At 43.8% G+C, this 23,477-nt stretch overlaps 1 protein-coding gene across 1 annotated transcript in view; it reads right to left on the minus strand.

The window, feature by feature from the left end:
• KIF3B (kinesin family member 3B) overlaps nt 1-22,666 on the minus strand; it is a 54,827-nt gene extending 32,161 nt beyond the window's left edge. Inside the window, exon 1 of the mRNA XM_025398451.1 lies at nt 22,547-22,666. The gene's annotated coding sequence lies outside the window, so the exon portion shown is untranslated. The remainder of the gene's footprint in view (nt 1-22,546) is intronic.
• Between the last annotated feature and the right edge of the window lie 811 nt (nt 22,667-23,477).

Here is a 23,477-nt window from a genome sequence, read left to right on the forward strand (position 1 = left end):
TGGTCAGGAGATGGAGACCATCCTGGCTAACACTGTGAAATCCCGTCTCTACTAAAAAAGTACAAAAAAAATTAGCCAGGCATGGTGGTGGGCATCTGTAGTCCCAGCTACTCAGGAGGCTGAGGCAGGAGAATGGCATGAACCCGGGAGGCGGAGCTTGCAGTGAGCCGAGATTGCGCCACTGCACTCCAGCCTGGGCGACAGAACGAGACTGTCTCAAAAAAAATTTTTTTAATTTAAAAAATATAGCTGGGTGTGGTAGAACATACCTGTAGTCCCAGTTTCTTGGGAGGCTGAGGCAGGAGGATACCTTGAGTCCAGGAGTTGGAGGTTGTAGTGAGCTATAATAGCACTACTGCACTCCAGCCTGGGTAACAGAGGGAGACACTATCTGTAAACAAAACAAAACAGATCAAGTGTGGGGGCTCTCACCTATAACCCTAGTACTTTGGGAGGCCAAGGCAGGAGGATCGCCTTAGCCCTGGAGTTGGAGACCAGCCTGGGAACAGAAGGAGACCCCATCTTGAAAAATTAGCCAGGCATGATGACACATGCCTATAGTCCCAGCTACTTGGGAGGCTGAGGCAGGAGGATTGCTTAAGCCCACGAGGTTAAGACTGCAGTGAGTCAGGATCACACCACTGCATTCCAGCCTGAGTCACGGAGGAAGACCCTGTCCCAAAAAGCAAGCAAAAAAATCTAGAAACAACCTAGACATCCATTTATAGGGGAATTGAATAATAAAATATGGTATATTCATATCATAAACAATATGGTTGGTGTGGTGGCTCACGCTTGTAATCCCAGCACTTTGGGAGGCTGTGGCGGGAGGATCATCTGAGGTCAGGAGTTTGAAACCACCCTGGCCAACATGGTGAAACCCCATCTCTACTAAAAAATACAAAAATTAGCCGGGCGTGGTGGGATGCGCCTGTAATCCCAGCTACTCAGGAAGCTGAGGCACAAAAATCACTTGAACCCAGGAGTTGGAGGTTGCAAGTGAGCTGAGATCGTGCCAGTGCGCTCCAGCCTAGGTGACAGAGCGAGACTCTGTCTCAAAAAAAAAATAATAATAACAATATATGTGTGTGTGTGTGTGTATATATATACACACACACACACATATATATATACCATTCAGTAGTTTTAAGATATAAGGAATAAATTAGAGCAGAAGTCAGCAAATTATAGCCCATGATATGAATCTGACCCAGATCCTGGTTTTGTAAACAAAGTTATATTAGAACAGCAATGTCCCTTAGTTTACATATTATCTACTGCTGCATTAACTACAGAGGTGAACAGAGTTGAGTAGTTGCAAGACAGACAATATGGACTATAACACTAAAATATTTACTACCTGCCCTTTTACAGAAAGTGTTTGTCAACCTCTGAATTAGGGTTACATATTTAATATGGATAAATAAATAGGCTTGAGTGAGAAACAAAGCTGCAGAGTGACAGTTATGATTAGGAACTTACAAAACAATATGGTGTTCATGGATTTGCATTTATGTATGTATAAGTATTAAAAAGTGGGATAGGATGGGTGCAGTGGCTCACACCTCTGTAATTGCAGCACTTTGGTAGGCTGAGGTAGTAGGATCACTTGAGTTGAGAAGTTTGAGACCACCCAGGGCAACAGAGCAAGACCCTATTTCTACCAAAAATGAAAATTAGCCCAGCATGGTGGCCTACTACCTATAGCTACTCCAGAAAACTGGAAGGATCACTTGAGCCCAGGAGGTGGAGGTTACAGTGAGCCATGATTGTACCACTGCACTCCAGAGCGAGCCCATGTCTCTGAAGAAAGGGGAGGGGAGGGGAGGGGAGGGGAGGGGAGAAGAGAAGAGATAGAAGGATATATAATAATTTATGATAGTGGCTGCCCAAACTGGGCAATGGGAAGTATGGATAATGGGAGTAGAGATAGGAAGGATATTTCAACTTTATCTGTAATATTTTATCCTTTCTCTTAAAAAAAACAAAAACAGAGGAAGCTTTCAAGCTTATAAGAGAAAATGTCAACATTTCTCTTACTTTGTTGATTCTATTTCTTACATTATTCCCTGAATTTTTGTTTTGTTTGTTTTTTGAGATAGAGTCTCACTCTGTCACCCAGGCTGGAGTGCAGTGGCACAATCACAGCTCATTGCAACCTCCGCCTCCCAGGCAATTTTCTGCCTCAGCCTCCTGAGTAGCTGGGATTACAGGCTCACGCCACCATGCATAACTAACTGCTGTATTTGTTATAGAGCTGGGTTTTTGCCATGTTAGCCAGGCTGGTCTCGAACTCCCAGCCTCAAGTGACCCACCCACCCTGGACTTCCAAAGTGCTGGGATTACTGGTGTGACATTGCACCAGGCCTGAATTCTTTTTTTTTTTAATTCAAAAAAACAACAATTTTTTTTTTTGATGGAGTTTCACTCTTGCTGCCCCAGGCTGGAATGCAATGACATGATCTTGGCTCACCACAACCTCCGCCTCCCGGGTTCAAGTGAGTCTCTCGCCTTAGCCTCCCAAGTAGCTGGGATTGCAGGGATGCGCCACCTTGCCCGGCTAATTTTGTATTTTTTTAAGTAGAGATGGGATTTCTCCATGTTGGTCAGGCTGGTCTCAAACTCCTGACCTCAGGTGATCTGCCCACCTCAGCCTTCCAAAGTGCTGGGATTACAGGCGTGAGCCACCGCACCCAGCCTAACAATTTCATATTAAAAAAAAAAAAAAAAAAAAAAAATTCCACTTCTCTGGAAACATGGGAATATCTGACAGCCCTTGACCTGAACCCCAAGTGGCAGCAATAGGAATCCTCCCCAACCCTACTCTCTCCTGTTTCACATCTAGCATGCTTTGCTCACTTATACTTCCTGGCTGGCTCTTGTAGACATCTCTATGACCAAATTCACATATGTATGATTTGACTAAGAAAGGCCTGACACGCTAGCCTATCTTTTTAAATGCCATTTGCTGAAGCTCTGTAATAACATAGAAAGTGCTTATCATAAATGAAAAAGCAGTTTACAAAATTGAATTACTGCATGCAGTCACAATTATATAAACATAAAGACACGTAAAAACATCAATAGTGGTCAACCCTGGGTAATAGTACAGGTGATTTCCCCTGCTCTTTCAACATTTCTGTGTTTTCCAAATTCTCTTTAATGAGCATATGGTATCTCCAAATGGGAAAAAATACAGGTTTGGCAATTCCCCAGGAACAACCCTGCAAGGAGGTGCAACCTGTGGGCACACAGAGTGCATACTAATGCACCTCAAATCAATGCATTCCAAAGCAATGTCCTGTAAGATCAGATAAGGCAACCACCTGCCAACTGCCTGGCCCAGGGTTCAAATACTCAGAGTGTCTGAAATGCAGCCCAAGCCAAAGATCACATGAGCAATCAGAAAAGCACTGCAGCACTCAAGCAAGAAGATAAAAGCGACTCCCTGCTAAGTAGCCTAAACCAATTCCCTGGACAGGCGTCTCTCCGGGGAAGCAGCTGTTTTTACTCTATATCCACTTCATCACCATCAACACTACTCCCTTTTACAATTATTTCTAATTGTTTTTGAAGTATCAGGACCCCATGTTTGCAATCCCTGAATCACATCAGGAAAGCAAGTCCAATTCTAGGTCTCTGGTTCCTATGATGGCCAGTTTCACAACGGGAGTTACACACTTTTTAAAACAAGATTATCCATCTTGGGTTGAAAAATAACACCACTGTCCTGCAGAACTTTTAAAAAGATATTTTATACATATTGAGGAAATGGCTCTACATTTGCTTATATGTGCATTAAAAATATCTGAAAGAATTCACAAAAACCATATAACAACTGCCAGATAACAACAGTGGCTTTCCCTAAAAGAGCCGGGTGGATGAGGGCCAAAAGTAGAAGAGAAACTTTTCATTATATACCCTTTTTTCTGTTGTTGTTCTTCAGACCGAGTTTCACTCCGTCACCCAGACTGGAGTGCTGTGGTGCAATCTTGGCTTACTGCAACCTCTGCCTCCTGTTCAAATGATTCCTGTGCCTCAGCCTCCCGAGTAGCTGGGATAGCAGGCACCCACCACCACACCCAGCTAATTTTTGTATTTTTAGTACAGATGGGGTTTTGCCATGGCAAGGCTGGTCTCGAACTCCCGGCCTCAGGTGATCCGTCCACCTTAGCCTCCCAAAGTGTGTATACCCTTTAATACCTCTTGAGTTTTGAATCATGTAAATATATTACTTAGTCAAAAAATAAAATAAAATAAAGGGAAAGAGAGAGAGGGAAAGGCTTTTGTGAAATTAAATATACAGGGGTTACTCATTTTTCCCATTTTATCTATCCACTTGTGCTGACCACCATGAATATAAGATAATAAAAATGGGCTGGGTATGGTGGCTCACACATATAATCTCAACACTTTGGGAGGCCGAGGCGGGTGGATCACAAGGGTGGATCATCCTGGCCAACATGGTGAAACCCCGTCTCTACTAAAAGTACAAAAATTAGCCGGGTGTGGTGGCAGGCAGCTGTAGTCTCAGCTACTCGAGAGGCTGAGGCAAAAGAATCGCTTGAACCCGGGAGGCGGAGGTTGCAGTGAGCTGATATCATGCCACTGCACTCCAGCCCAAGCAACAGTGCGAGATTCCATCTCAATTAAAAAAAAAAAAAAAAAAGATAATAAAAATGTTTTAATTGATAAATGAGGGGACCTACTAAGGGATCTAAATTTGGGACCTGCTTATCCCAAATTTAGGATGAAGCTTTGTAAAACAGTTTCTATTAGGTCCATAGCACCGGAATTTTTAACTTTCTTATGTAAATGTAGCAAGTCACGTAGTGTCAGCTCTAAAAAGCATTTAGAGCAAAGATGTCAAATAAGAAACCAATAAAATATATTATGTTGTTATTACAGGCATTATTTATAAACATAAGGTCGGCCGGGCGCAGTGGCTCACGCCTGTAATCCCAGCACTTCGGGAGGCGAGGTGGGTGGATCATGAGGTCAGGAGATCCAGACCATCCTGGTTAACATAGTGAAACCCGTCTCTACTAAAAATACAAAAAAAATTAGCTGGGCATAGTGGCGGGCGCCTGTAGTCCCAGCTACTCAGGAGGCTGAGGCAGGAGAATGGCGTGAACCCAGGAGGCAGAGCTGGCAGTGAGCGGAGACTGCGCCACTGCACTACAGCCTGGGCGACAGAGTGAAACTCTGTCTCAAAAAAAAAAAAAAGCGGGGGTCACCTTTTTTGTAAGCCAAACAGTTGTGTGAACTGTCTAAAAAGTTTCAAAATGTCCCTTACAGAAAGAACATATAAGAGCCACAGCATCTCAAATTGGCACAACATACTTGAGGGCAGTCAGGCAATCAACACCAAAACTCTAAATGTGAATACTCCCTTGAAACAGCAATTCCATTTCTTGGAATTATTTTAAAGACATAATTGAGTAAGTAAATACAACTAAATACATGTGCAACGATGTAATACACATTTGTGTTTGTCACAACACCATCTCTAAGCACTTAAATGCTCATCAATAAAGGAGTGGTTAGATGATGGCACATCTCTACAATGGGAAACTATGAAGTCATTAAAAACGGCAACAAACCTCTAGGTATTTAGATATGGGCAATATTCAAGACACATTGTTGAGTGAAGAAAAAGGCTACTAAACAGAATTACTATGATATAGTTAATGTTTATGTGTACATGCACATGTGCAGAGGTAGATTTGGGGAACATAGCATAAAGACATTGTTAAAAGCATCAGCTACGGTGTTCAACAGGTCTGGCTTTGAATTTCTGCTCTGCCATTTACTAGCTATAAAATCTCAAGAAACTTACTAAGTCATAGTTTCTTCTTCCACAAAGTATGGTTAATAACAACATCTCCCTTAAAGAACTGTTCTAAAGGATTAAATAAACTAATGAATGTCAAACGTTTAGCTTTTAACATTGAAAAGTACTAATAAATAGGAAATGCAGGCAATATTGACCTCTAGGGTGGTGAGCCTGCAGGTTATTGTTTTGCTTTCTTTGTATTTTTTGATGGGTGCACATATTTTGATTTTTATAATTAAGGTTGGGGGAGCAAAATGCAATGTTTTCTTCGGAGAAAAGTCCAGAACTTTGATTTCAGCTTAAATGTCTAAAGAAGACACACTAGTTCTCTGGAAAGAAACCTAAAAAGGTCACAGTCAAGTAATAAGAACAATAAATGCCTGCCCTGAATTCAAATGGGCGCCGTGTACTCTCTGTCATTTGATGACACAAATAGGCAAACAAAGCATTTACTTAGGTAGGGAAAGAGGAAAAGAAACTCTTTTGGCATTCAATTGTAAAACATTCATAAAATACATTCAAAAAAATATATTCAAGTCTATTGGACAACACCTACCATTCAGAATCAATGAGGTTCTTGGGTTTTATTGAATTCAATAGTCATAACTCACAGTATACCAAGAGCTTAATGTGTAGTCCTCTTTTAATCCTCAAAATCACCTTAGGAGGAAGGCAGGCATTAGCCTCATTTAAAGAATAAGGATCAGAGACTCAGGGAAATTAATTTGCCCAAGGTTACACAATAATTAAGTGGAAGAGTCAGGATTCAAAACCAGATTTGTCTTATTTTAAAAACCACATATAAACCCATATATTTTTAAAACACCTGATATATATATGCATATATACATGTGTATGTCTATGAACAGATTAAAGCAATTCAAGCTGTACAGAGTATACAGTGAACATGTAAACCTTCCTAACATATCTGCATTGCTCCTTCATCTTCATCTTTTTTTTTAAACCTTTTTAACTCAGGTAGCAGTATACTATACACCATTGTACTTCTTCCTATATAAATCTTGGAGAACTCCCCTCAATTCATTTTGTATTGTTTTCTTTGCTTGTCTTTTTGAGATAGACTCTTGCTCTGCACTCCAGGCTGGAGTGCAGTGGCATGATGTCGGCTCACCCCAGCCTCAACCTCCTGGGCTTAGGTAATCTTCCCATCCCAACCTCCTCAGTAGCTGGAACTACAGGTACATGCCACCAAACCTGGCTAATTTTGTTTTTATTTTTTTGTAGAGACAAAAGTCTTACTACATTGCCCAGGCTGGTCTTAAACTCCTGGCTCAAGTGATCCTTCCATCTCTCAGCCTCCCAAAGTATGGGATTACAAGCATCAGACACCATGCCCAGCTGCTTCTTTTTCCTTTCTTTTCTGTCTTACATCCTTCCTTTCATTCATTCATTCATTCATTTTGAGACAGAGTCTCTGTTGCCCCGGTAGCAGTACAGTGGCACAATTACAGCTCACTGCAACCTCGACCTCCTGGGCTCAAGCAATCTTCCCACCTCAGACTCCCAAGTAGCTGGGACTATAAGCACACCCCACCACATCCAGCTAATTTTTTATCTTTTGTAGAGACAGGGTTTTGCCATGTTGGCCAGGCTGGTCTTGAACTCCTGACCTCAGGTATTCCGCCCGCTTTGGCCTCCCAAAGTGCTGGGATTACAGTCGTGAGTCACTGCACCCAGCCAAAAAAAGTCTTTGATCAATCAGTCCATTACTGAGGGACCTTCTGATTGTTTCTGGTCATTTGCTACTGCAAACAGTACTGCAGTGGCTATACTGAACATATATACCTTTAGATAAGTGGGAGTAGTTGGTAGGATCCACTCCCAGAGGTAGGACTGTTGTATACAATCTATTGTTTTTTAAGAGTCAAGGTCTTCACATTCTGTTGTTTTTTAAGAGTCAATGTCTTGCTCTGTTGCCCAGGCTGGAGTGCAGTGGCAGAATCTCAGCTTACTGCAACCTCGAACTCCTCGCTCAAGCAATTGTCCCACCTCAGCCTCCAGAGCAGCTGGGACTACAGGTGTGTGCCACTGCACCGGACTAATTTTTTTTTTTTCTTTTTTTTTTTAATTTTTAGTAGAGACGGGGTTTCACTGTTTTGGCCAGGCTGGTCTCAAACTCCTGACCTCAAGTGATCCACCTGCCTCAGCCTCCCAAAGTGCTGGGATTACAGGCATGAGCCACCATGCCTGGACTAATTTTTAGAATAGTTTGCAGAGAGGGGAGTCCTGCTTTGTTGCACAGGCTGGTCTCAAACTTGTGGTTTCATGTGATTCTCCTACTTAGGACTCCCAAAGTGCTGGTATTACAGGTCCACCATGTAATACCAGCCACCATGGTGAGCCACCACGTCCAGATCCTTTTTTGATCTTGATTCAAACAAACCAACTGTTAAGAAATGTACAAGGACCAAGCTAGGTGGTTCACCACCCATAACCCCAGCACTTTGGGAGGCCAAGGCGGGAGGATCACTTGAGCCTAGGAGTTCAAGACCAGCTTGCGCAAGATGGCAAGACCCTGTCTCTACAAAAAAAATTTTTTAAATTAGCCGGGTATGGTGGTGTATGCCTGTAGCCCCAGCTACTCAGGAGGCTAAGTTGGGAGGATTGCTTGAGCCCAGGAGTTTGCTTGAGCCGCCTGGGAGTTTGAGGCAGCAGTGAGCTCTGATTGCACCACTGCACTCAAGCCTAGGTGATACAGTGAGACCTTGTCTCAAGAAAAAAAAAAATGAGGCCAGGCGTAGTGGCTCATGCCTGTAATCCCAGCACTTCGGAAGGTCAAGGACGGCGGATCACTTGAGGTCAGGAGTTCAAGACCCGCCTGGCCAACATGATGAAATCCTGTCTCTACTAAAAATACAAAAATTAGCTGGGTGTGGTGCATGCATGTCTGTAATCCCAGCTACTCGGGAGGCTGAGGTAAGACAACTGCTTGAACCTGGGAGGCGGAGATTGCAGTGGGCCTAGATCGTGCCACTGTACTCCAGCCTGCGTGACAGAGCAAGACTCTATCTCCAAAAAAAAAAAAAAGTATAAGACAATCAAGGAAATTGGAACACTGGATATGAGACAATGTAAGAAATTATTGTTATTTATGTGTAAAAATGTTATTATGTTAAAAACAAAGTTCTTATCCTCTAGAGATAAACAAGAATATTTTCAGACAAAGTTATATGCTGTCCGGGATCTTTTTCAGGGGTAGGGGTGCATGGAAGGTTATAGGTAAAATAGGATTGCCAACTGCTGAGAAATGCTGGAGGTGGGTAATGGGTTCATGATTCATTGCATTATTCTAGTTTTATGTATAATTGGGATTTTCCAAATGAAAAAAAAATCACCCTCTAACCAACGGCTTATCATTTAAATTGTTTTAAAAATTACCGTAAAAAACCCCACATAATATAAAATTTACCCTTTTAATCATTTTAAGTGTATATAGTTCAGTAGTGTTAACTATATTCACATTGTTGTATAACATATTTCTAGAACTTTTTCATCTTGCAAAACTGAAACTTTATAACCATCGAACAATTCCTCATTTCCCCCTCTCCTCAGCCCCTGGTAACCACGTTTCCATGATTTTGTCTACTCTAGCTACCTCGGATAAGTGGAATCATAACAGTATTTGTCCTTTTGTGACTGGCTTATTTCACTTAGCACAATGCCCTCAAGGTTCATCAATACTAAAGCATGTGTCAGAACTGCCTTCTTTTTAAGGCTGAATAATATTCCATTCTATGTATGTACCATATACATATTTATTTTAATTAATTTATTTATTTGAGACACAGTCTCGCTCTGACACCCAGACTGGAGTGCAGTGGCGCAATCACAGCTCATTGCATCCTTGAACTCCTAAGCTCAAGCAATCCTCCCACCTCAGCCTTTTGAGTAGCTAAGACTACAGGTACGTGCCACCATACTCAGCTAATTTTTTATTATTATTATTTGTTATAGAAACAAGGTCTCACTATATTGCCCAGGCTGGTCTGGAACTCCTGGGCTCAAGCAATCCTTCTGCCTTGGCCTCCCGAAGTGCTGGGATTACAAGCGTGAGCCATCGCACCTGGCCTGTACCACATATTCTTTATCCATTTATCCATTAATGGACATTTGGGCTGCTTCTACCTCTTGGCTATTGTGAATAATCCTATGGGCAGAGGGCCATAGCAAAACCTGTATTTAACAGGCAGAGGTAGCCTGAATAGCCAAAAAGAGATTCAGACACACCTGGCACTGAAACCCAGCTCTATCATTCCTAGTTTTGTTTGTTTTTGAGATGGAGTCTTGCTGTCACCCAGGCTGCAGTGTAGTAACGCGATCTCGGCTCACTGCAACTTCCACTTCCCGGGTTCAAGCGATTCTCCTGCCTCAGCTTCCCAAGCAGCTGGGATTACAGGTGCACGCCACCACGCACGGCTAACTTTTGTATTTCCAGTAGAGAGTGGGTTTCACTATGTTGGCCAGGCTGGTCTCGAACTCCTGACCTCAGGTGTTCTACTCACCTCGGCCTCCTAAAGTGCTGGGAGCCACGGTGCCCAGCCTATCATTCCTAGTTCTGAGGCTCTGTGAAAGTTTCTTACCCCTCGGAGCTGATGTCCTCATCTGTAAAATGGGAATATCACTAACACCTGCTGCCTGGGGCAGTGTAAGGACTAGATGAAGACAGGCAGCAAGCGTCTGGCCCACAAGTGGTAACTCTACCTTGACCCAATTTGCAGGAGGAAAAAACAGAGACTTAGACAGGGAAGTAAAGTGGCACACTGAGTTAATAAGTGGTAAAGCAAGCTGAAACCAGGTCCACCTGGCTCCAAAGTCCATGGCCTTTTTCCACATCAGCATGTCCTAAATGTCAGTAACCAGATTATTCCTTCACAATTTTCGCCATGTCTATCATCAACTGCACTATTATTTACTTACCGTTTTTTCTTTAAATCTACTTCTATTAACACAAATTTATTTTAAAAAGAAACTTTATATAACTACCATGAATGGAAAATCAGTATCACTTGTTATGAATAGAAAGTAACTGAAAATAAATATAAAAACAGACAACAATGTTACTAAATTCTAGCTAAATATTGTAGCTTATCTGAGGCCTGAGGCTTGATCACTATTGGTTTGAAAGGGAACTTAACAACTGTTAAGAAACAGACTAGTGGCCGGGCATGGTAGCTCCCGCCTGTAATCCCCGCCCTTTGGGAGGCCAAGGCAGGTGGATCATGAGGTCAGGTGTTCAAGATCAGCATGGCCAAGATGGTGAAACCTCGTCTTTACTAAAAATACAAAAATTAGCCAGGCATGGTGGCAGGGGCCTGTAATCCCAGCTACTCAGGAGGCTGAGGTAGAGAACTGCTTGATGCCAGGAGGCAGAGGTTGCAGTGAGCCGAGATTGCGCCACTGCACTCCAGCCTGGGCGACTGAGTGAGACTCCATTTCAAAAAAAAAAAACAGACTAGTACCAAACAAATACAGTATTCTTCTTGACACAGAAGAACCAAGAGAGTTTTAAAGGGAATAGCTCTCACCACTGCATTCAACATAATTTAGGAAGTTGTGTTTGCGTGTCCCCCTAACTCTCCTCCTACTCCACCTGGTTCAGCTCTGCAGAATATAAGGACCCACTCAGATCCCCTGAATCAGAATCTTGTTTTATCAAGATTCATGCCTACGCATGCTACCTTTACAGTAAACAGTTTCAAAGTTGATCCAACAGAATTTCCCATAAATCATAGGATTTATTTTATTAATATGATGAGTTAAATGCTTTTTGAAAAATCCCTTTTCAAAAGTCCATCAGAACTGTCTTGGCTCATTGTCCAATGTTATAATGATATGCAACAGCCTATTCAGATAATGAAGGGTTGAAATGACAAAGGCCTATTCTGGGTCCTACTTGTAGGGAATTCTTCATCAGAAAGAAAAAATGGATAAAAAGAAGACACAAAAGAAGGTGAGAAAAACTATTACATTAAAAAAATACTTCATGATATGTAAAATATATCTAAATAAAGGTTTTTTTGTTTGGAGACAGGAACTCATTCACTGTGTCACCCAGGCTGGAATGCAGTGGCGCAATCATGGTTCACTGTAGCCTTGAACTCCTGGGCTTGAACTCGCCTCAGCTTCCCGAGTAGTTGGGAGTACAGGTGCAAGCCACTGCACCTGGGTAAATTTTTATATGTTTTGTATAGATGGGGTCTCGCTATGTTGCCCAGGCTGGTCTCAAACTTCTGGCCTCAAGCAATCTTCCCACTTAGGCCTCCCAAAGCGCTGGGATTACAGGAATGAGCCACCACACCCAGCTAAAGCTGTTTTTAAAAAGATACTTTTAGGCCTGGCGCCGTGGCTAAAGCCTGTAATCCCAGCGCTTTGGGAGGCCAAGACGGGCGGATCTCAAGGTCAGGGGTTCAAGACCAGCCTGACCAACATGGTGAAACCCTGTCTCTACTAAAAATACCAAAATTAGCTGGGTGTGGTAGTGTGCACCTGTAATCCCAGCTACTCAGGAGGCTGAGGCAGGAGAATCGCTTGAACCCAGGAGGTGGAGGTTGCAGTGAGCTGAGACTGCGCTATTGCACTCCAGCCTAGGCAAGAGAGTGAGACTCCATCTCAAAAAAAAAAAAAATACTTTTAGAGGATTCTAAGAAGGGAAATGTATAGTTCTCTGTTAGAATTTTTTAAAGTTCAAACTTTTCACAAACCACTTATTTAGAATTGTTCTCTTATGAGGCTGAGAGAGAAGGAGATATTCTGTGTAACACATTATATGTGATTATAAAAAGGTGGAAACAACTTCAATGTCCAATGCCTGGGAAAGTGTAGTAGTTACTACTAAACTACTAACGTATAGTAATAACTACTAAACACAAAAACATAGCAAGGTGTAATGGCTCACACTTGTAGTCTCAGCACTTTGGGAGGCTGAGGCAGGAGCATCGCTTAAGGCCAGGAGTTCGAGACCAGCCTGAGCAACATAGTGAGATTCTACCTCCAAGAAAAATTTAAAAATTAGCCACAAGTGGTGGCACGCACCTGTGGTCCTGGCTGCTTAGAAGGCTGAGGTGGAAGGACCACTTGAGCCCAAGAGTTGGAGGTTACAATGAGCTATGATCATGCCACAGCACTCCAGCCTGGGCAACAGAGTGACACCCTATCTCAAAAATAAATAAATAACAAAAAATAGATTGGCCCTGGTGGCTCACACTTGTAATCTGAGCACTTTGGGAGGCCAAGGCAGGAGGACTGCTTGAGCCTAGGAGTTTGAGACCAGCCTGAGCAACACAGTGAGACCCTGTTTCTACCAAAATAAAATAAAAATTTAAATAACTAAGTACAAAAATATGGAAAAATGGTTATGACATAATGTTAAGTGAACATTTCCAAATGGAAAATGGGAAATACACTTTGAATACAACTTTCTAAAAATATATCTGCAAGTAGTCAAGTAAGCAAAACCTGAGTTAGGGTATCATCACCTTGGGTACATTCCCCAACCGAACTGTAATTATGTCTGCCTTTGCAGCTTTAGGTGAACACTGCCATGTTAAAAGCATTCTTTCAGGGGGTTGCCTTTGTAATTTACAACTTTAACATTAAAGGACCTAGCTTAAAGAAACCATCAGTAATGCAGACAAAGGTTTGCACAAAATAATCATCATTAAGATGTTCTCTGAAGCATTACTCATAACGTTTAAACATTGAAAATAGCCTAAATAACAACAACAGAGGAAACAGGTAAGAACTGCAAGCCCATGAGATAAAATGTATTTAGGAATACATTTGTATATGGACAGTAAAATGTTAACAGTAGCTATTTCTGGGTGGTGGATCTTAAAGTCAGTCTTATTTAATCTGTTCAGTATTTTCCTCATTTTTTCCTCAATGGAAATTTATTATTTTTGTAATCGGGAAAAAATCACATTTTTAAAAAAGGTTGACAGCTGAAGAACTAAACAAGGAAAAACATCACATATATTTCTTAGGCTAGAGTCTAGCTTATTATTGCAGATCTTGCAAAACCAGTAACTACTTCCACCAAAGACTATCTTCTTGTGGTTATCTTTAGGTAACTTGAACTGATATTTTATCTTACCTAGATGGAATCTTTTATGATTTGCCAGCTAGATTTTTCGCTTATGTTCTGAAATGTGTTATAATGATTACTACAGTCTGCTAAGCTGCTAGAGATTGTGCTATGGGCTTTTAGTTTCTGTTTAATTTATGTCACACAACAAAAGGCCAAGCAAGCCCTTCCTGAAAGCACTGCTGAAGGTGACATGAAGGACTCCAGAGTGGTTAAGTCCCAAGCTCCCAATAATCTATGGCAATTTCTATTTCACTTGAACCCATTTCCATTTATAGACTATATTCAAGCATGACAAAATGCAAGTGCTGCAAATGTCTTGCCAAAAACTTTAAAAATAAAAGCCACACCCACCATGATTATCACTGGTTCACTCTCTAATGCAAATTATGAGTTAAATAAATCAGCATGCTAAAGATAGATCTTCCTGTGTGAAGAGCTCAATGTCCGCAATCAGTGTGACGAAGTGAGAAGACACAATGTGTCACCATGATTAACTGAACCTTAAACATGAACATCCCAAGCTGCTGTGCAGATGTGTGATGCTGATAAGATGAGCTGATTGTAATGCTCTCTGCCAAGAAATACACTCTAAAAGCCACACCCGAAAGCTCTGGGAGAAAGCCCAGTGTGAAGTCACCAAGAAAGAACAAAATATCACCCAACTCAAGGTTCAGTCTTGTGGGCGGGGCTGGAAGGGCTTTGGGGAGAACCGTCCTATGTCTTTATTTTACAGATATATACATATATATACACACATTTTTTTTTTTACGCAAGAGAGACCTAGAGAGGTTGAGTCACTTGCTCTAAGTCACACAGCAAGTAGCAGAATCCTGCCTTTACCCAGTTCCCACCATCCTTTCAGGTCAAAATTTCCTATAATGGCATAGTCCTTGACCAATAGATCTTTCGGAGAGTCTAGAAAGATAGGAGGTGTTGAAAGGAAAATAATGAGCCCACAGGGCAGAGAGAGAAAACTGAGGCACAGTAAGATGGAATCTTTTAACAATTAGTCAGCGGGTGTTATATGGGACTTTATCCACTATCTTCTCACCCAGTGTAGATATTTATCACCAGAATCAAGAAACAGTTTAGAGCTAAATGACTCAGAATACAAGCTCACAGTTCCTACCTGCTTCAGCAGTCCTGGCCCTGAAGTTAGATCACTGAGAAGCGTGAGAGGCAGCTTATCTTACCAAACGAGGTTATCTGTTTGCGGCTTCATCAGCCAAGTAACCGACACCCATCTAGCTCAGAAGTTTTCCCCTTGATTTCCTCAAACATTCTTTATTTCCTCAAACATTCTTTGAAGTCACTTTTTTTTTTTTGGGGGGGGGGGGTCATCATTTAAAATGAGTTACGTAGGTATGGAAGAGAAAGGCCTTGACAAGACAGCTACGATGTGGTCACTGCCCACCTGAAAAACAGATGAACACGCGCATGGTAGAAAGAACAACAGACCTGGAGTCAGCAGATGTGGGGAAGTTACTGAACTTTTCTGAGCCTCTACTTTCCTCTTCTGGAAACCTGTGTTACAGGATTGCTGTGAGGTCTAAATCTAAATGAAACAACATGTGTTAAGTGCTTACAACACTGCTTGGCTAATGTATCTTAGCTACGACTACTACTTTCATCGTCATTATCATTGGTAAGTCTTAGTTTGCTACTGATTACCTAGATGAGAGCATCTCAGACTTTAATGTGCACAGGAAACATCCGGGATCTTGGTAAAAGGCAGGCTCTGGTTTATTAGATCTAGGCCCTGTTGTTGTTTCCTTCTTCTTTTGTTAAAACTACAGATGAGGTCTCACTATTTTGCCCAGGTTGGTCTCGGCCTCCTGGCCTCCAGTGATCCTCCTGCCTTGGCTTCCCAAAGTGCTGGGATTACAAGCGTGAGCCACTGCACCCAGCCTAGGTTCTGCATTTCTGACAAGGTTCTGGGGACACAGTACGTCTGTCACAGAGAACACACTTTGAGCAGCAAGGATCTCCCTAACTCAGCACCTAGAAAATGTTTAATATTACTGACAAAAACAAGTGACCACACCACAACGTCTTCATCTGTAAACTGGGGATAATATGTAGTCCACATAATCTCAACTGACAATTAGTAAATGAGAATGCACAGGAAAGAGCATTCTAAACTGCAAAGTTATACAAATAGCAGTGGTGGCCAGGTACAGTGGCTCATGCCTGTAATCCCAGCACTTTGGAGGCCAAGGCAGGAAGACTGCTTGAAGCCAGGAGTTTGAGACTAGCCTGCAACATAGCAAGACCCTGTCTCTCTTTTTTTTATTAGCTGGGTGTAGTGGCATGCACCTGTAGTCTCAGCTACTTGGATGGCTGAGGCGGGAGGCTCGCTTGAGCCCAGGAGTTGGAGGTTGCAATGAGCTATGACTGTATCACTGCACTCCAGCCTGGGCAACAGAGTGAGACCAGGTTTTCTAAAAAAAATTAGCGGCTCATGCCTGTAACCCAGCACTTTGAGAGGCCAAGGTGAGTGGATCACTTGCGGCCAAGATGCCTGGACAATATAGTATGACCGTCTCTACAAATTTCTGTTTTTTGAGATGGAGTCTCACTCTGTCACCCAGGCTGGAGTGAAGTGGTACAATCTCAGTTCACTGCAACCTCTGCTTCCCGGCTTCAAGTGATTCTCCCGCCTCAGCCTCCAAAGTACTGGGACTACAGGCAAGCACCACCACACCTGACAATTTTTGTATTTTTAGTAGAGATGGGGTTTCGCCATGCTGGTCAGGCTGGTCTTGAACTCGTGATCTCAGGTGGTCCACATGCCTCAGCCTCCCAAAGTGCTGAGATTACAGGTGTGAGTCACCATGCCTAGCCATCTACAGAATTTTTTTTTTTTTAAGACAGAGTCTCGCTCTGTCGCCTAGGCTGGAGTGCAGTGGTATGATCTCAGTTCACTGCAACCATCACCTCCCGGGTTCAAGCAATTCTCCTGCGTCAGCCTCCTGAGTAGCTGGGATTACAGGTGTGCACAACCATGCCCAGCTAATTTTTGTATTCTTAGTAGAGAAGGGGTTTCACCATGTTGGTCAGGCTGGTCTCAAACTCTTGACCTCGTGATCTGCCTGCCTCAGCCTCCCAAACTGCTGAGATTACAGGTGTGAGCCACCACGCCCGGCCCAAAAACACTTTTTTAAAATTAGCCAGGCATGACAGTATATGCCTGCAGTCCCAGCCACTCAGGAGGCTAAGCTAGAAGGATCACTTGAACCCAGGAATTCAAGGCTGTTTGGGAGCCAGAATCACACTGCTGCATTCCAATCTGGGTGACAGAGGGAGTCCCTGTCTTCAAAATGAATAAATTTATTAAATTTAATTAAATAAACAAGTGGCAGTGATAAGACTATTAGTCTTACTATTCACAATGCTGAATATACAACCCTGTAATGCCCAGATTTACAAGTACAGTTACTGGAATGTGTAACAATGAAGCTCGAATTCCCTTGCTCAGAAGAGATTCAAGAATCCTCTAGGAATTCTGGTAGAATACAATAGGTTTTCCAGGGATTCTCAAGTCAAAAGCTCTAAAACTTTAGAACTGTCACTTGGTGGCCAGGAAAGAACCTGGCAGGGAGAGTGTGGCCATTTGGGGCACCGAATGAACTTCACTAGTGATTCTGCTCCCTCTTCGAGAGCTGGCCAGGCTCCCTCAGCCAAGATCCCGAGTCAGCACTGCAATGCCAACAGCACAAGACAGAAAGACAGATGGGTACTGCCCTGGCAAAGCCCACACCTGCCGCTCCACAGGCTGGCAAAGAGCCAGACTGTAGAAAAGCAGCAGGACTTTTTTTTTTTTTTTTTTTGGTTCACAGTAGGAACTTCAAGCTTCAATCAGTTGTACCTGACTAGCTTCTCTCAGCATAATCTGGGGATTTCCTCCCCATAGACTATAAAGTATGATGCGTATACCTTGTGCCTCTCCTCTAAGGGGTTCAAAATAAACTATGAATAATTCTTCCTCATAGGGCCCCTTACCAAAAAGTCCTCTCATCATTTCAGAGGCAGATGGCATCTCTAACATCTACTTAATTGCTCAGGCCAAAAACCCAGGAGTCATCCTTATTCTCTCACCGTCACCCCACCATCCTGCTGGTTTTACCTCCGAAACACATCCCCAATCCGTCCTCTTACCATCTCCACTGCCACCAATCTAGAAGGCCACTATCTTCTCTCACCTAACCTCCTAACTAGCCTCCTGGCTGCCACTCCTATGCCCTCTAAAATTCACTGCCACAAAGAGGCCAGAGTGATTTTTTAAAAAAATAAAAATAAATCATGCCACTCCCCTTCTCCAGAACCTCCAAAGATTTCTACAGCTTTTAGAACAAAATCCCAACTCCTTACTCTAGCAGACAAGGCCCTGTATGATCTGAGTGCTCCCCACCACTCCCATCCCCTACATCCATCCACCTCCCCACTCTGCCTTCGACTCACCTGTCCCAGCCATTCTAAGCCTTCTCGCAGTTTCTGGAACTTACCAAGCTTGTTGCCACCTCACAGCCTTTACCCTTGCTCTTCCTTCTGACATATCTTCAAATGGCTGGCCCCTCCCTGGGAGCAAATCTCAGCAAAAATGTCACCACCCTAGCAAGGCCTTTTTTCTTTTTTTTTCTTTTTTTTTTTTTTTTTGAGACAGAGTCTCACTCTGTTGCCCAGGCTGGAGTGCAATGGTGCAATCTCAGCTCACTGCAGCCTCTGCTTCCTGGGTTCAAGCAATTCTTGTGCCTCAGCCTCCTGAATAGCTGGGACTACAGGCACGTGCCACCACACCCACCTAAGTTTTGTATTTTTAATAGAGATGGGATTTCACCCCAGCACTTATTCCTTATCCAAATTCCCTTGTTCATTTATTGGTGTATATTTCTGTTTGCTGCCAGTAGAATATAGGCTGCATGAGAGCAAGGAACTCATGTACCTTTCTACCATGATATCTCCAGGCTAAAACAGAATTGACACATTCTAGGTGCTCAGGAAATGCTAAATAAATACAATCTGGGGAGGACAGTGGTAAATACACTGAATTTGAAGTCAGAAGGCTGGATTTCAACGTGAAATGGGCCACTCAATAGCATCATGGCTTCTTGGCTTCTCTTCAGATTCCTCGACTATAAAACAGAGATCCTCATCTGCACCTTACCTTCCTTGAAGGGACACAGATAAGATTAAATGAGTAAAAGCATGAGTGAGCAAGTGTAAGCATTTGTGTAAGCCATTAGGCACCATATTGTTATTGTCAAGTATTGTTACTCTTTGTTACATAAGAGGAGGGACTTGCAAATTAGTGGATGAAAAGGCTTAGGAAGCAATCTGAGGTTTCTAATCCAGGCACCTAACAGAAGTCTAGGGACACAACAAAACAGATTAGAATCAGTGGCTTTACTCTGCAGCCAGGGCAAACATAAGATATGAATTCATTTAAAGACGTCAAATGCAGTAATTCGCAAATTAAGCTCTGAGTTCCTTGAAGGATATGGAGATGGGATTGATCTCCACATCCTCCATGTACCTAGCATAAGCGGATTTAGCAAATATTTACTGAATTGGGTGTTGAGCTACCAAACCTGACGTCCTACCATCAGCTTTCACCTTTCTTTTTCTTTTTCTTTTTTTTTTTGAGACACAGTCTTGCTCTGTTGCCCAGGCTGGAGTGCAGTGGCATGATCTCGGCTACACTGAAAGCTCCGCCTCCTGGGTTCACGCCATTCTCCTGCCTCAGCCTCCCCAGTAACTGGGACTACAGGGGCCCGCCACCATGCCCAGCTAATTTTTTGTATTTTTTATTTTTTAGTAGAGATGGGGTTTCACCATGTTAGCCAGATGGTCTCCATCTCCTGACCTCGTGATCCGCCCACCTCGGCCTCCCAAAGTGCTGGGATTACAGGCATGAGCCACCACGCCCAGCCAGCTTTCACTTTTCTTTGCAACCCATTGTGGCACAGGATTACAGGTTCCTGGGGCAACCATATAAAAATATCAACATTTATATAATGCCATGATGGCTACTGTTTCATGCTTGCAATGACATTATGGTTGACAGACCTGGTATTATCACATACTTTAATTTAATCATTCACCAGCCATAAATGGAAAATACAGTACAAGTACCACATTAAGCCCAAATAACAATAGCTAATGTTTATCAAATATGCTGGGCACTTTACATATATTAAGTTCAAATAAATCCTCAGAACAGACATGCATGATATGTACTATTACTATCCCCATTTCACAGATGAGGCAACTACACCACCAAGGGGTTCAAAATGAACTACGAATAATTCTTCCTTACAGGGCCCCTTACCAAAAAGTCATCTCATCATTTCAGAGGTATTGACCATCATTTCAGAGGTAAAGTAGCACCTCTTTGCTCAGTAGCGCACAGCTTGGAAGTAGCAGAGTCAAGATTTTAGCCCAGGTAGTCTGATTGCAGGCTTTTAACCACAACTGCAAAACAGCACTGAAAGGGCCTTCAGTATAATCTAGCCTAGTCCCCTCATTTTAACAAGGAGAGAATGAGGGACAGAGAAGCCCTTTTTTAAAGATTCCAACTCTCAGGTTGGGCGCGGTGGCTCATGCCTGTAATCCCAGTACTTTAGGAGGCCAAGACAGGCAATCACCTGAGGTCAGGAGTTTGAGACCAGTCTGACCAGCGTGGAGAAACCCCGTCTCTACTAAAAATACAAAATTAGCCGGGCATGGTGGCACATGCCTGTAATCCCAGCTACTTGGGAGGCTGAGGCAGGAGAATTGCTTGAACCAGGGAGGCGGAGGTTGCAGCGAGCCGAGATGGCGCCACTGCACTCCCGCCTGGGCAACAACAGCAAAACTCCACCTCAAAAAAAAAAAAAAAAAAAAAGATTCCAACTCTTTTCTGAGATCCTCACTTTGGATGGTATCTCTTTAAATAAAGCTTTACCTGAGATCTTGTTTCCTTGCCTTTTAGCTTCCAGTCAGTTAAAAGTAACAAAAGAAAAAAAGAATACCCCTGTGGCCTTATAATAGCAACTGTTGCAAAATCAGAGGCAACAGTGAATGGGGGATAAAATACAGGATTTACCTAGAAACACCTCCACTACTATCACTCAATAGATACAAAATTCTTAGGCAATGGCTGGGTGTGGTGGCTCATGCATATAATCCCAGCACTTTGGGAGGCTGAGGCAAGCGTATCACTTGAGGCCAGGAGTTCGAGACCAGCCTGGCCAACATGGCAAAACCTTGTCTCTACTAAAACTACAAAAATTAGTGGGCAAGGTGGTGAACATCTGTAGTCCCAGCTACTCGGGAGGTCGAGGCGGAATAATCGTTTGAACCCAGGAGGAGGAGGTTGCAGTGAGCTGAGATCGTGCCACTGCACTCCAGCCTGGGCAACAGACTGAGACTCTAACTCAAAAAAAAAAAAAAAAAAAAAAAAGAAAAAAAGATTCTTAAGCAGGTCCTTACCTTCGCTTTTCTGAAGCTCAGTTTCCTTATTGGCAAAATGAGGATGGTATCACCAGATACCTGGCAAAGTCTACGTAAGGATTAAATGAAACAATATGCCTGGTAAAGTGCTTCTTAATCATATGCTTGTAGTTATTACTGCTGTAAGCACTTCCCAAAGGACACAAAGATGCCTTTTTTCTTCTGGAAGGATCAACGAAGCCCAAGTAGAAAATGAGACCATGACCCCAGCTATCTACAAAGCATTGACCTCAAAGAGTTTGGACTACTTGTAGAAGTCCACTACCTCCCTTGCTCTGAGCAGAATGGAGAAGTAAAACTGGGGTTGGGAGTTGGCATTGCAGTAGGACTACCCATATGAGCTGGCACTCTACACACCTACACCTTACCTGTCCCAAAGTCATCTCCTCCTGGGAGTCTTGCCCTCCTCCCCTAGACGCCTCATAATAGCTGGTTGAGCACTTACTATGTGCCAAGCTACTTGACATACCCAGTCTCGTTGATTTCCACAGTAGTCTATTATACCGTTTCACAGATAAGAAAAACTAGACTCAAAGAAATTAACTTGCCCAGGGCCACACAATTACTAAGTGGAAATGCCACGTCTCTAACTCACTCAGACTTCAAACTGCCCTCTTGGTCTCCCATGCTAGGGTGCCCTAAAAATTCTCCCTCTCCCCATTTGGGGCACTTTCACACACACGCCTCATCACCTTAACCACTCAGAGCAGCAAGTGTTAGCACCCCTTTGAATAAACAGGTCAATTAAGGCCAGCGAGGGGAAAAGACTTGCCCAAGGTCACACAGCAAACCCGGGACAGCGCAGTGGTTCGGACCCCAGGCTCTCACTTCCCCGCCCTCGTCCCAAACAGGGGCCCTGACCACCGCCCCAGGGCCCCCAGGTGGGTTGCGACCCAGGGTGGCCGTGTCTGGGGGTCGGGCCGCGACCTCGCCCGGGGAAGGAGGGGCAAGGCCGTCCGGACGACCAGAGGATGCCCGAGAGGCAGGGCAGAGGATGCTCCGGCTCGCGGGACAGCAAAGCCAGGCGGAGGCGCGGGCGCGGGTCGCAGGGAAAATCCCAGGCGGCCACAGGATAAGCCCTGCTCGGCGGGCGCCCGGCCCCTCCGACTCACCTGCGGCCCGAGCCGAAAGCGGGCGGCGGCGGCGGCGACGGCGGCGGCGGCGGGGGCGGCGAACCCCTGGCTCAGCCATTCCCCGCTGCCCCGGATGGGGAGAGACAGTGGCCGCTCACTTCCTTAGCAACCTGGCTCAGCGACCCACTTCCTTAGCAACCAGTGTCAATTTCAATAACTTTATTGGCACACGAGCAACGGACAGGGAAAGCCAGCTGGCGGGGTCCGGGCGGGGCTCAGCTCGGTGCTGGAGCTTAGCGGGGCCCAACACACCTTCATCTCCTCACCCACCTAAGCGGGTAGAGTGGCGCACAACGTGGCCTAACTCCATCCTCTGGTATCTCGTGCCTCAGTTTCCCATCTGTAAAATGGAACATACGCTATTTCAGCCGCCATTCAACCTTTCCTAAAAGCTTTCACATCCATTATCTGACTGGTGTCTCAAAGTCCTACCGAGATAACTCCCACTTAGGGTGCCCCCAGTGACTCAATACAAACACCTACAGGCATCCTTGTTGTATCTTTCTTGTACTTAACCCAATCTAATCAGTCACAACCGCACCAGGCAAGGCCAGACCACGCTCATCTCTAGCCTGCCTGAAATATCTGGTCTCTCTCTCTGTTTCCATTCTTTCGTCCAGCTCTGCCCGGACAATTCATTTTCCATAAGGTGGCCAGAGTAATTATTTAAAACAAATCATGCGGCCAGGTGCAGTGACTCACGCCTGTAATCCCAGCACTTTGGGAGGCCGAGGCAGGTGAATCACCTTAGGTCAAGAGTTCGAGACCAGCCTGGTCAACATGGCGAAACCTCCTCTCTAATAAAAATTTTAAAAAATTAGCCAGGCGTGGTGGCGCATGCCTGTAGTCCCAGCTACTCAGGAGGCTGAGGCAGGGGAATCGCTTGAACCCGGGAGGCGGAGGTTGCAGT

This window comes from Theropithecus gelada, chromosome 10, assembly GCF_003255815.1.
Source record: "Theropithecus gelada isolate Dixy chromosome 10, Tgel_1.0, whole genome shotgun sequence".
NCBI classification, from domain to species: Eukaryota; Metazoa; Chordata; class Mammalia; order Primates; family Cercopithecidae; genus Theropithecus; species Theropithecus gelada.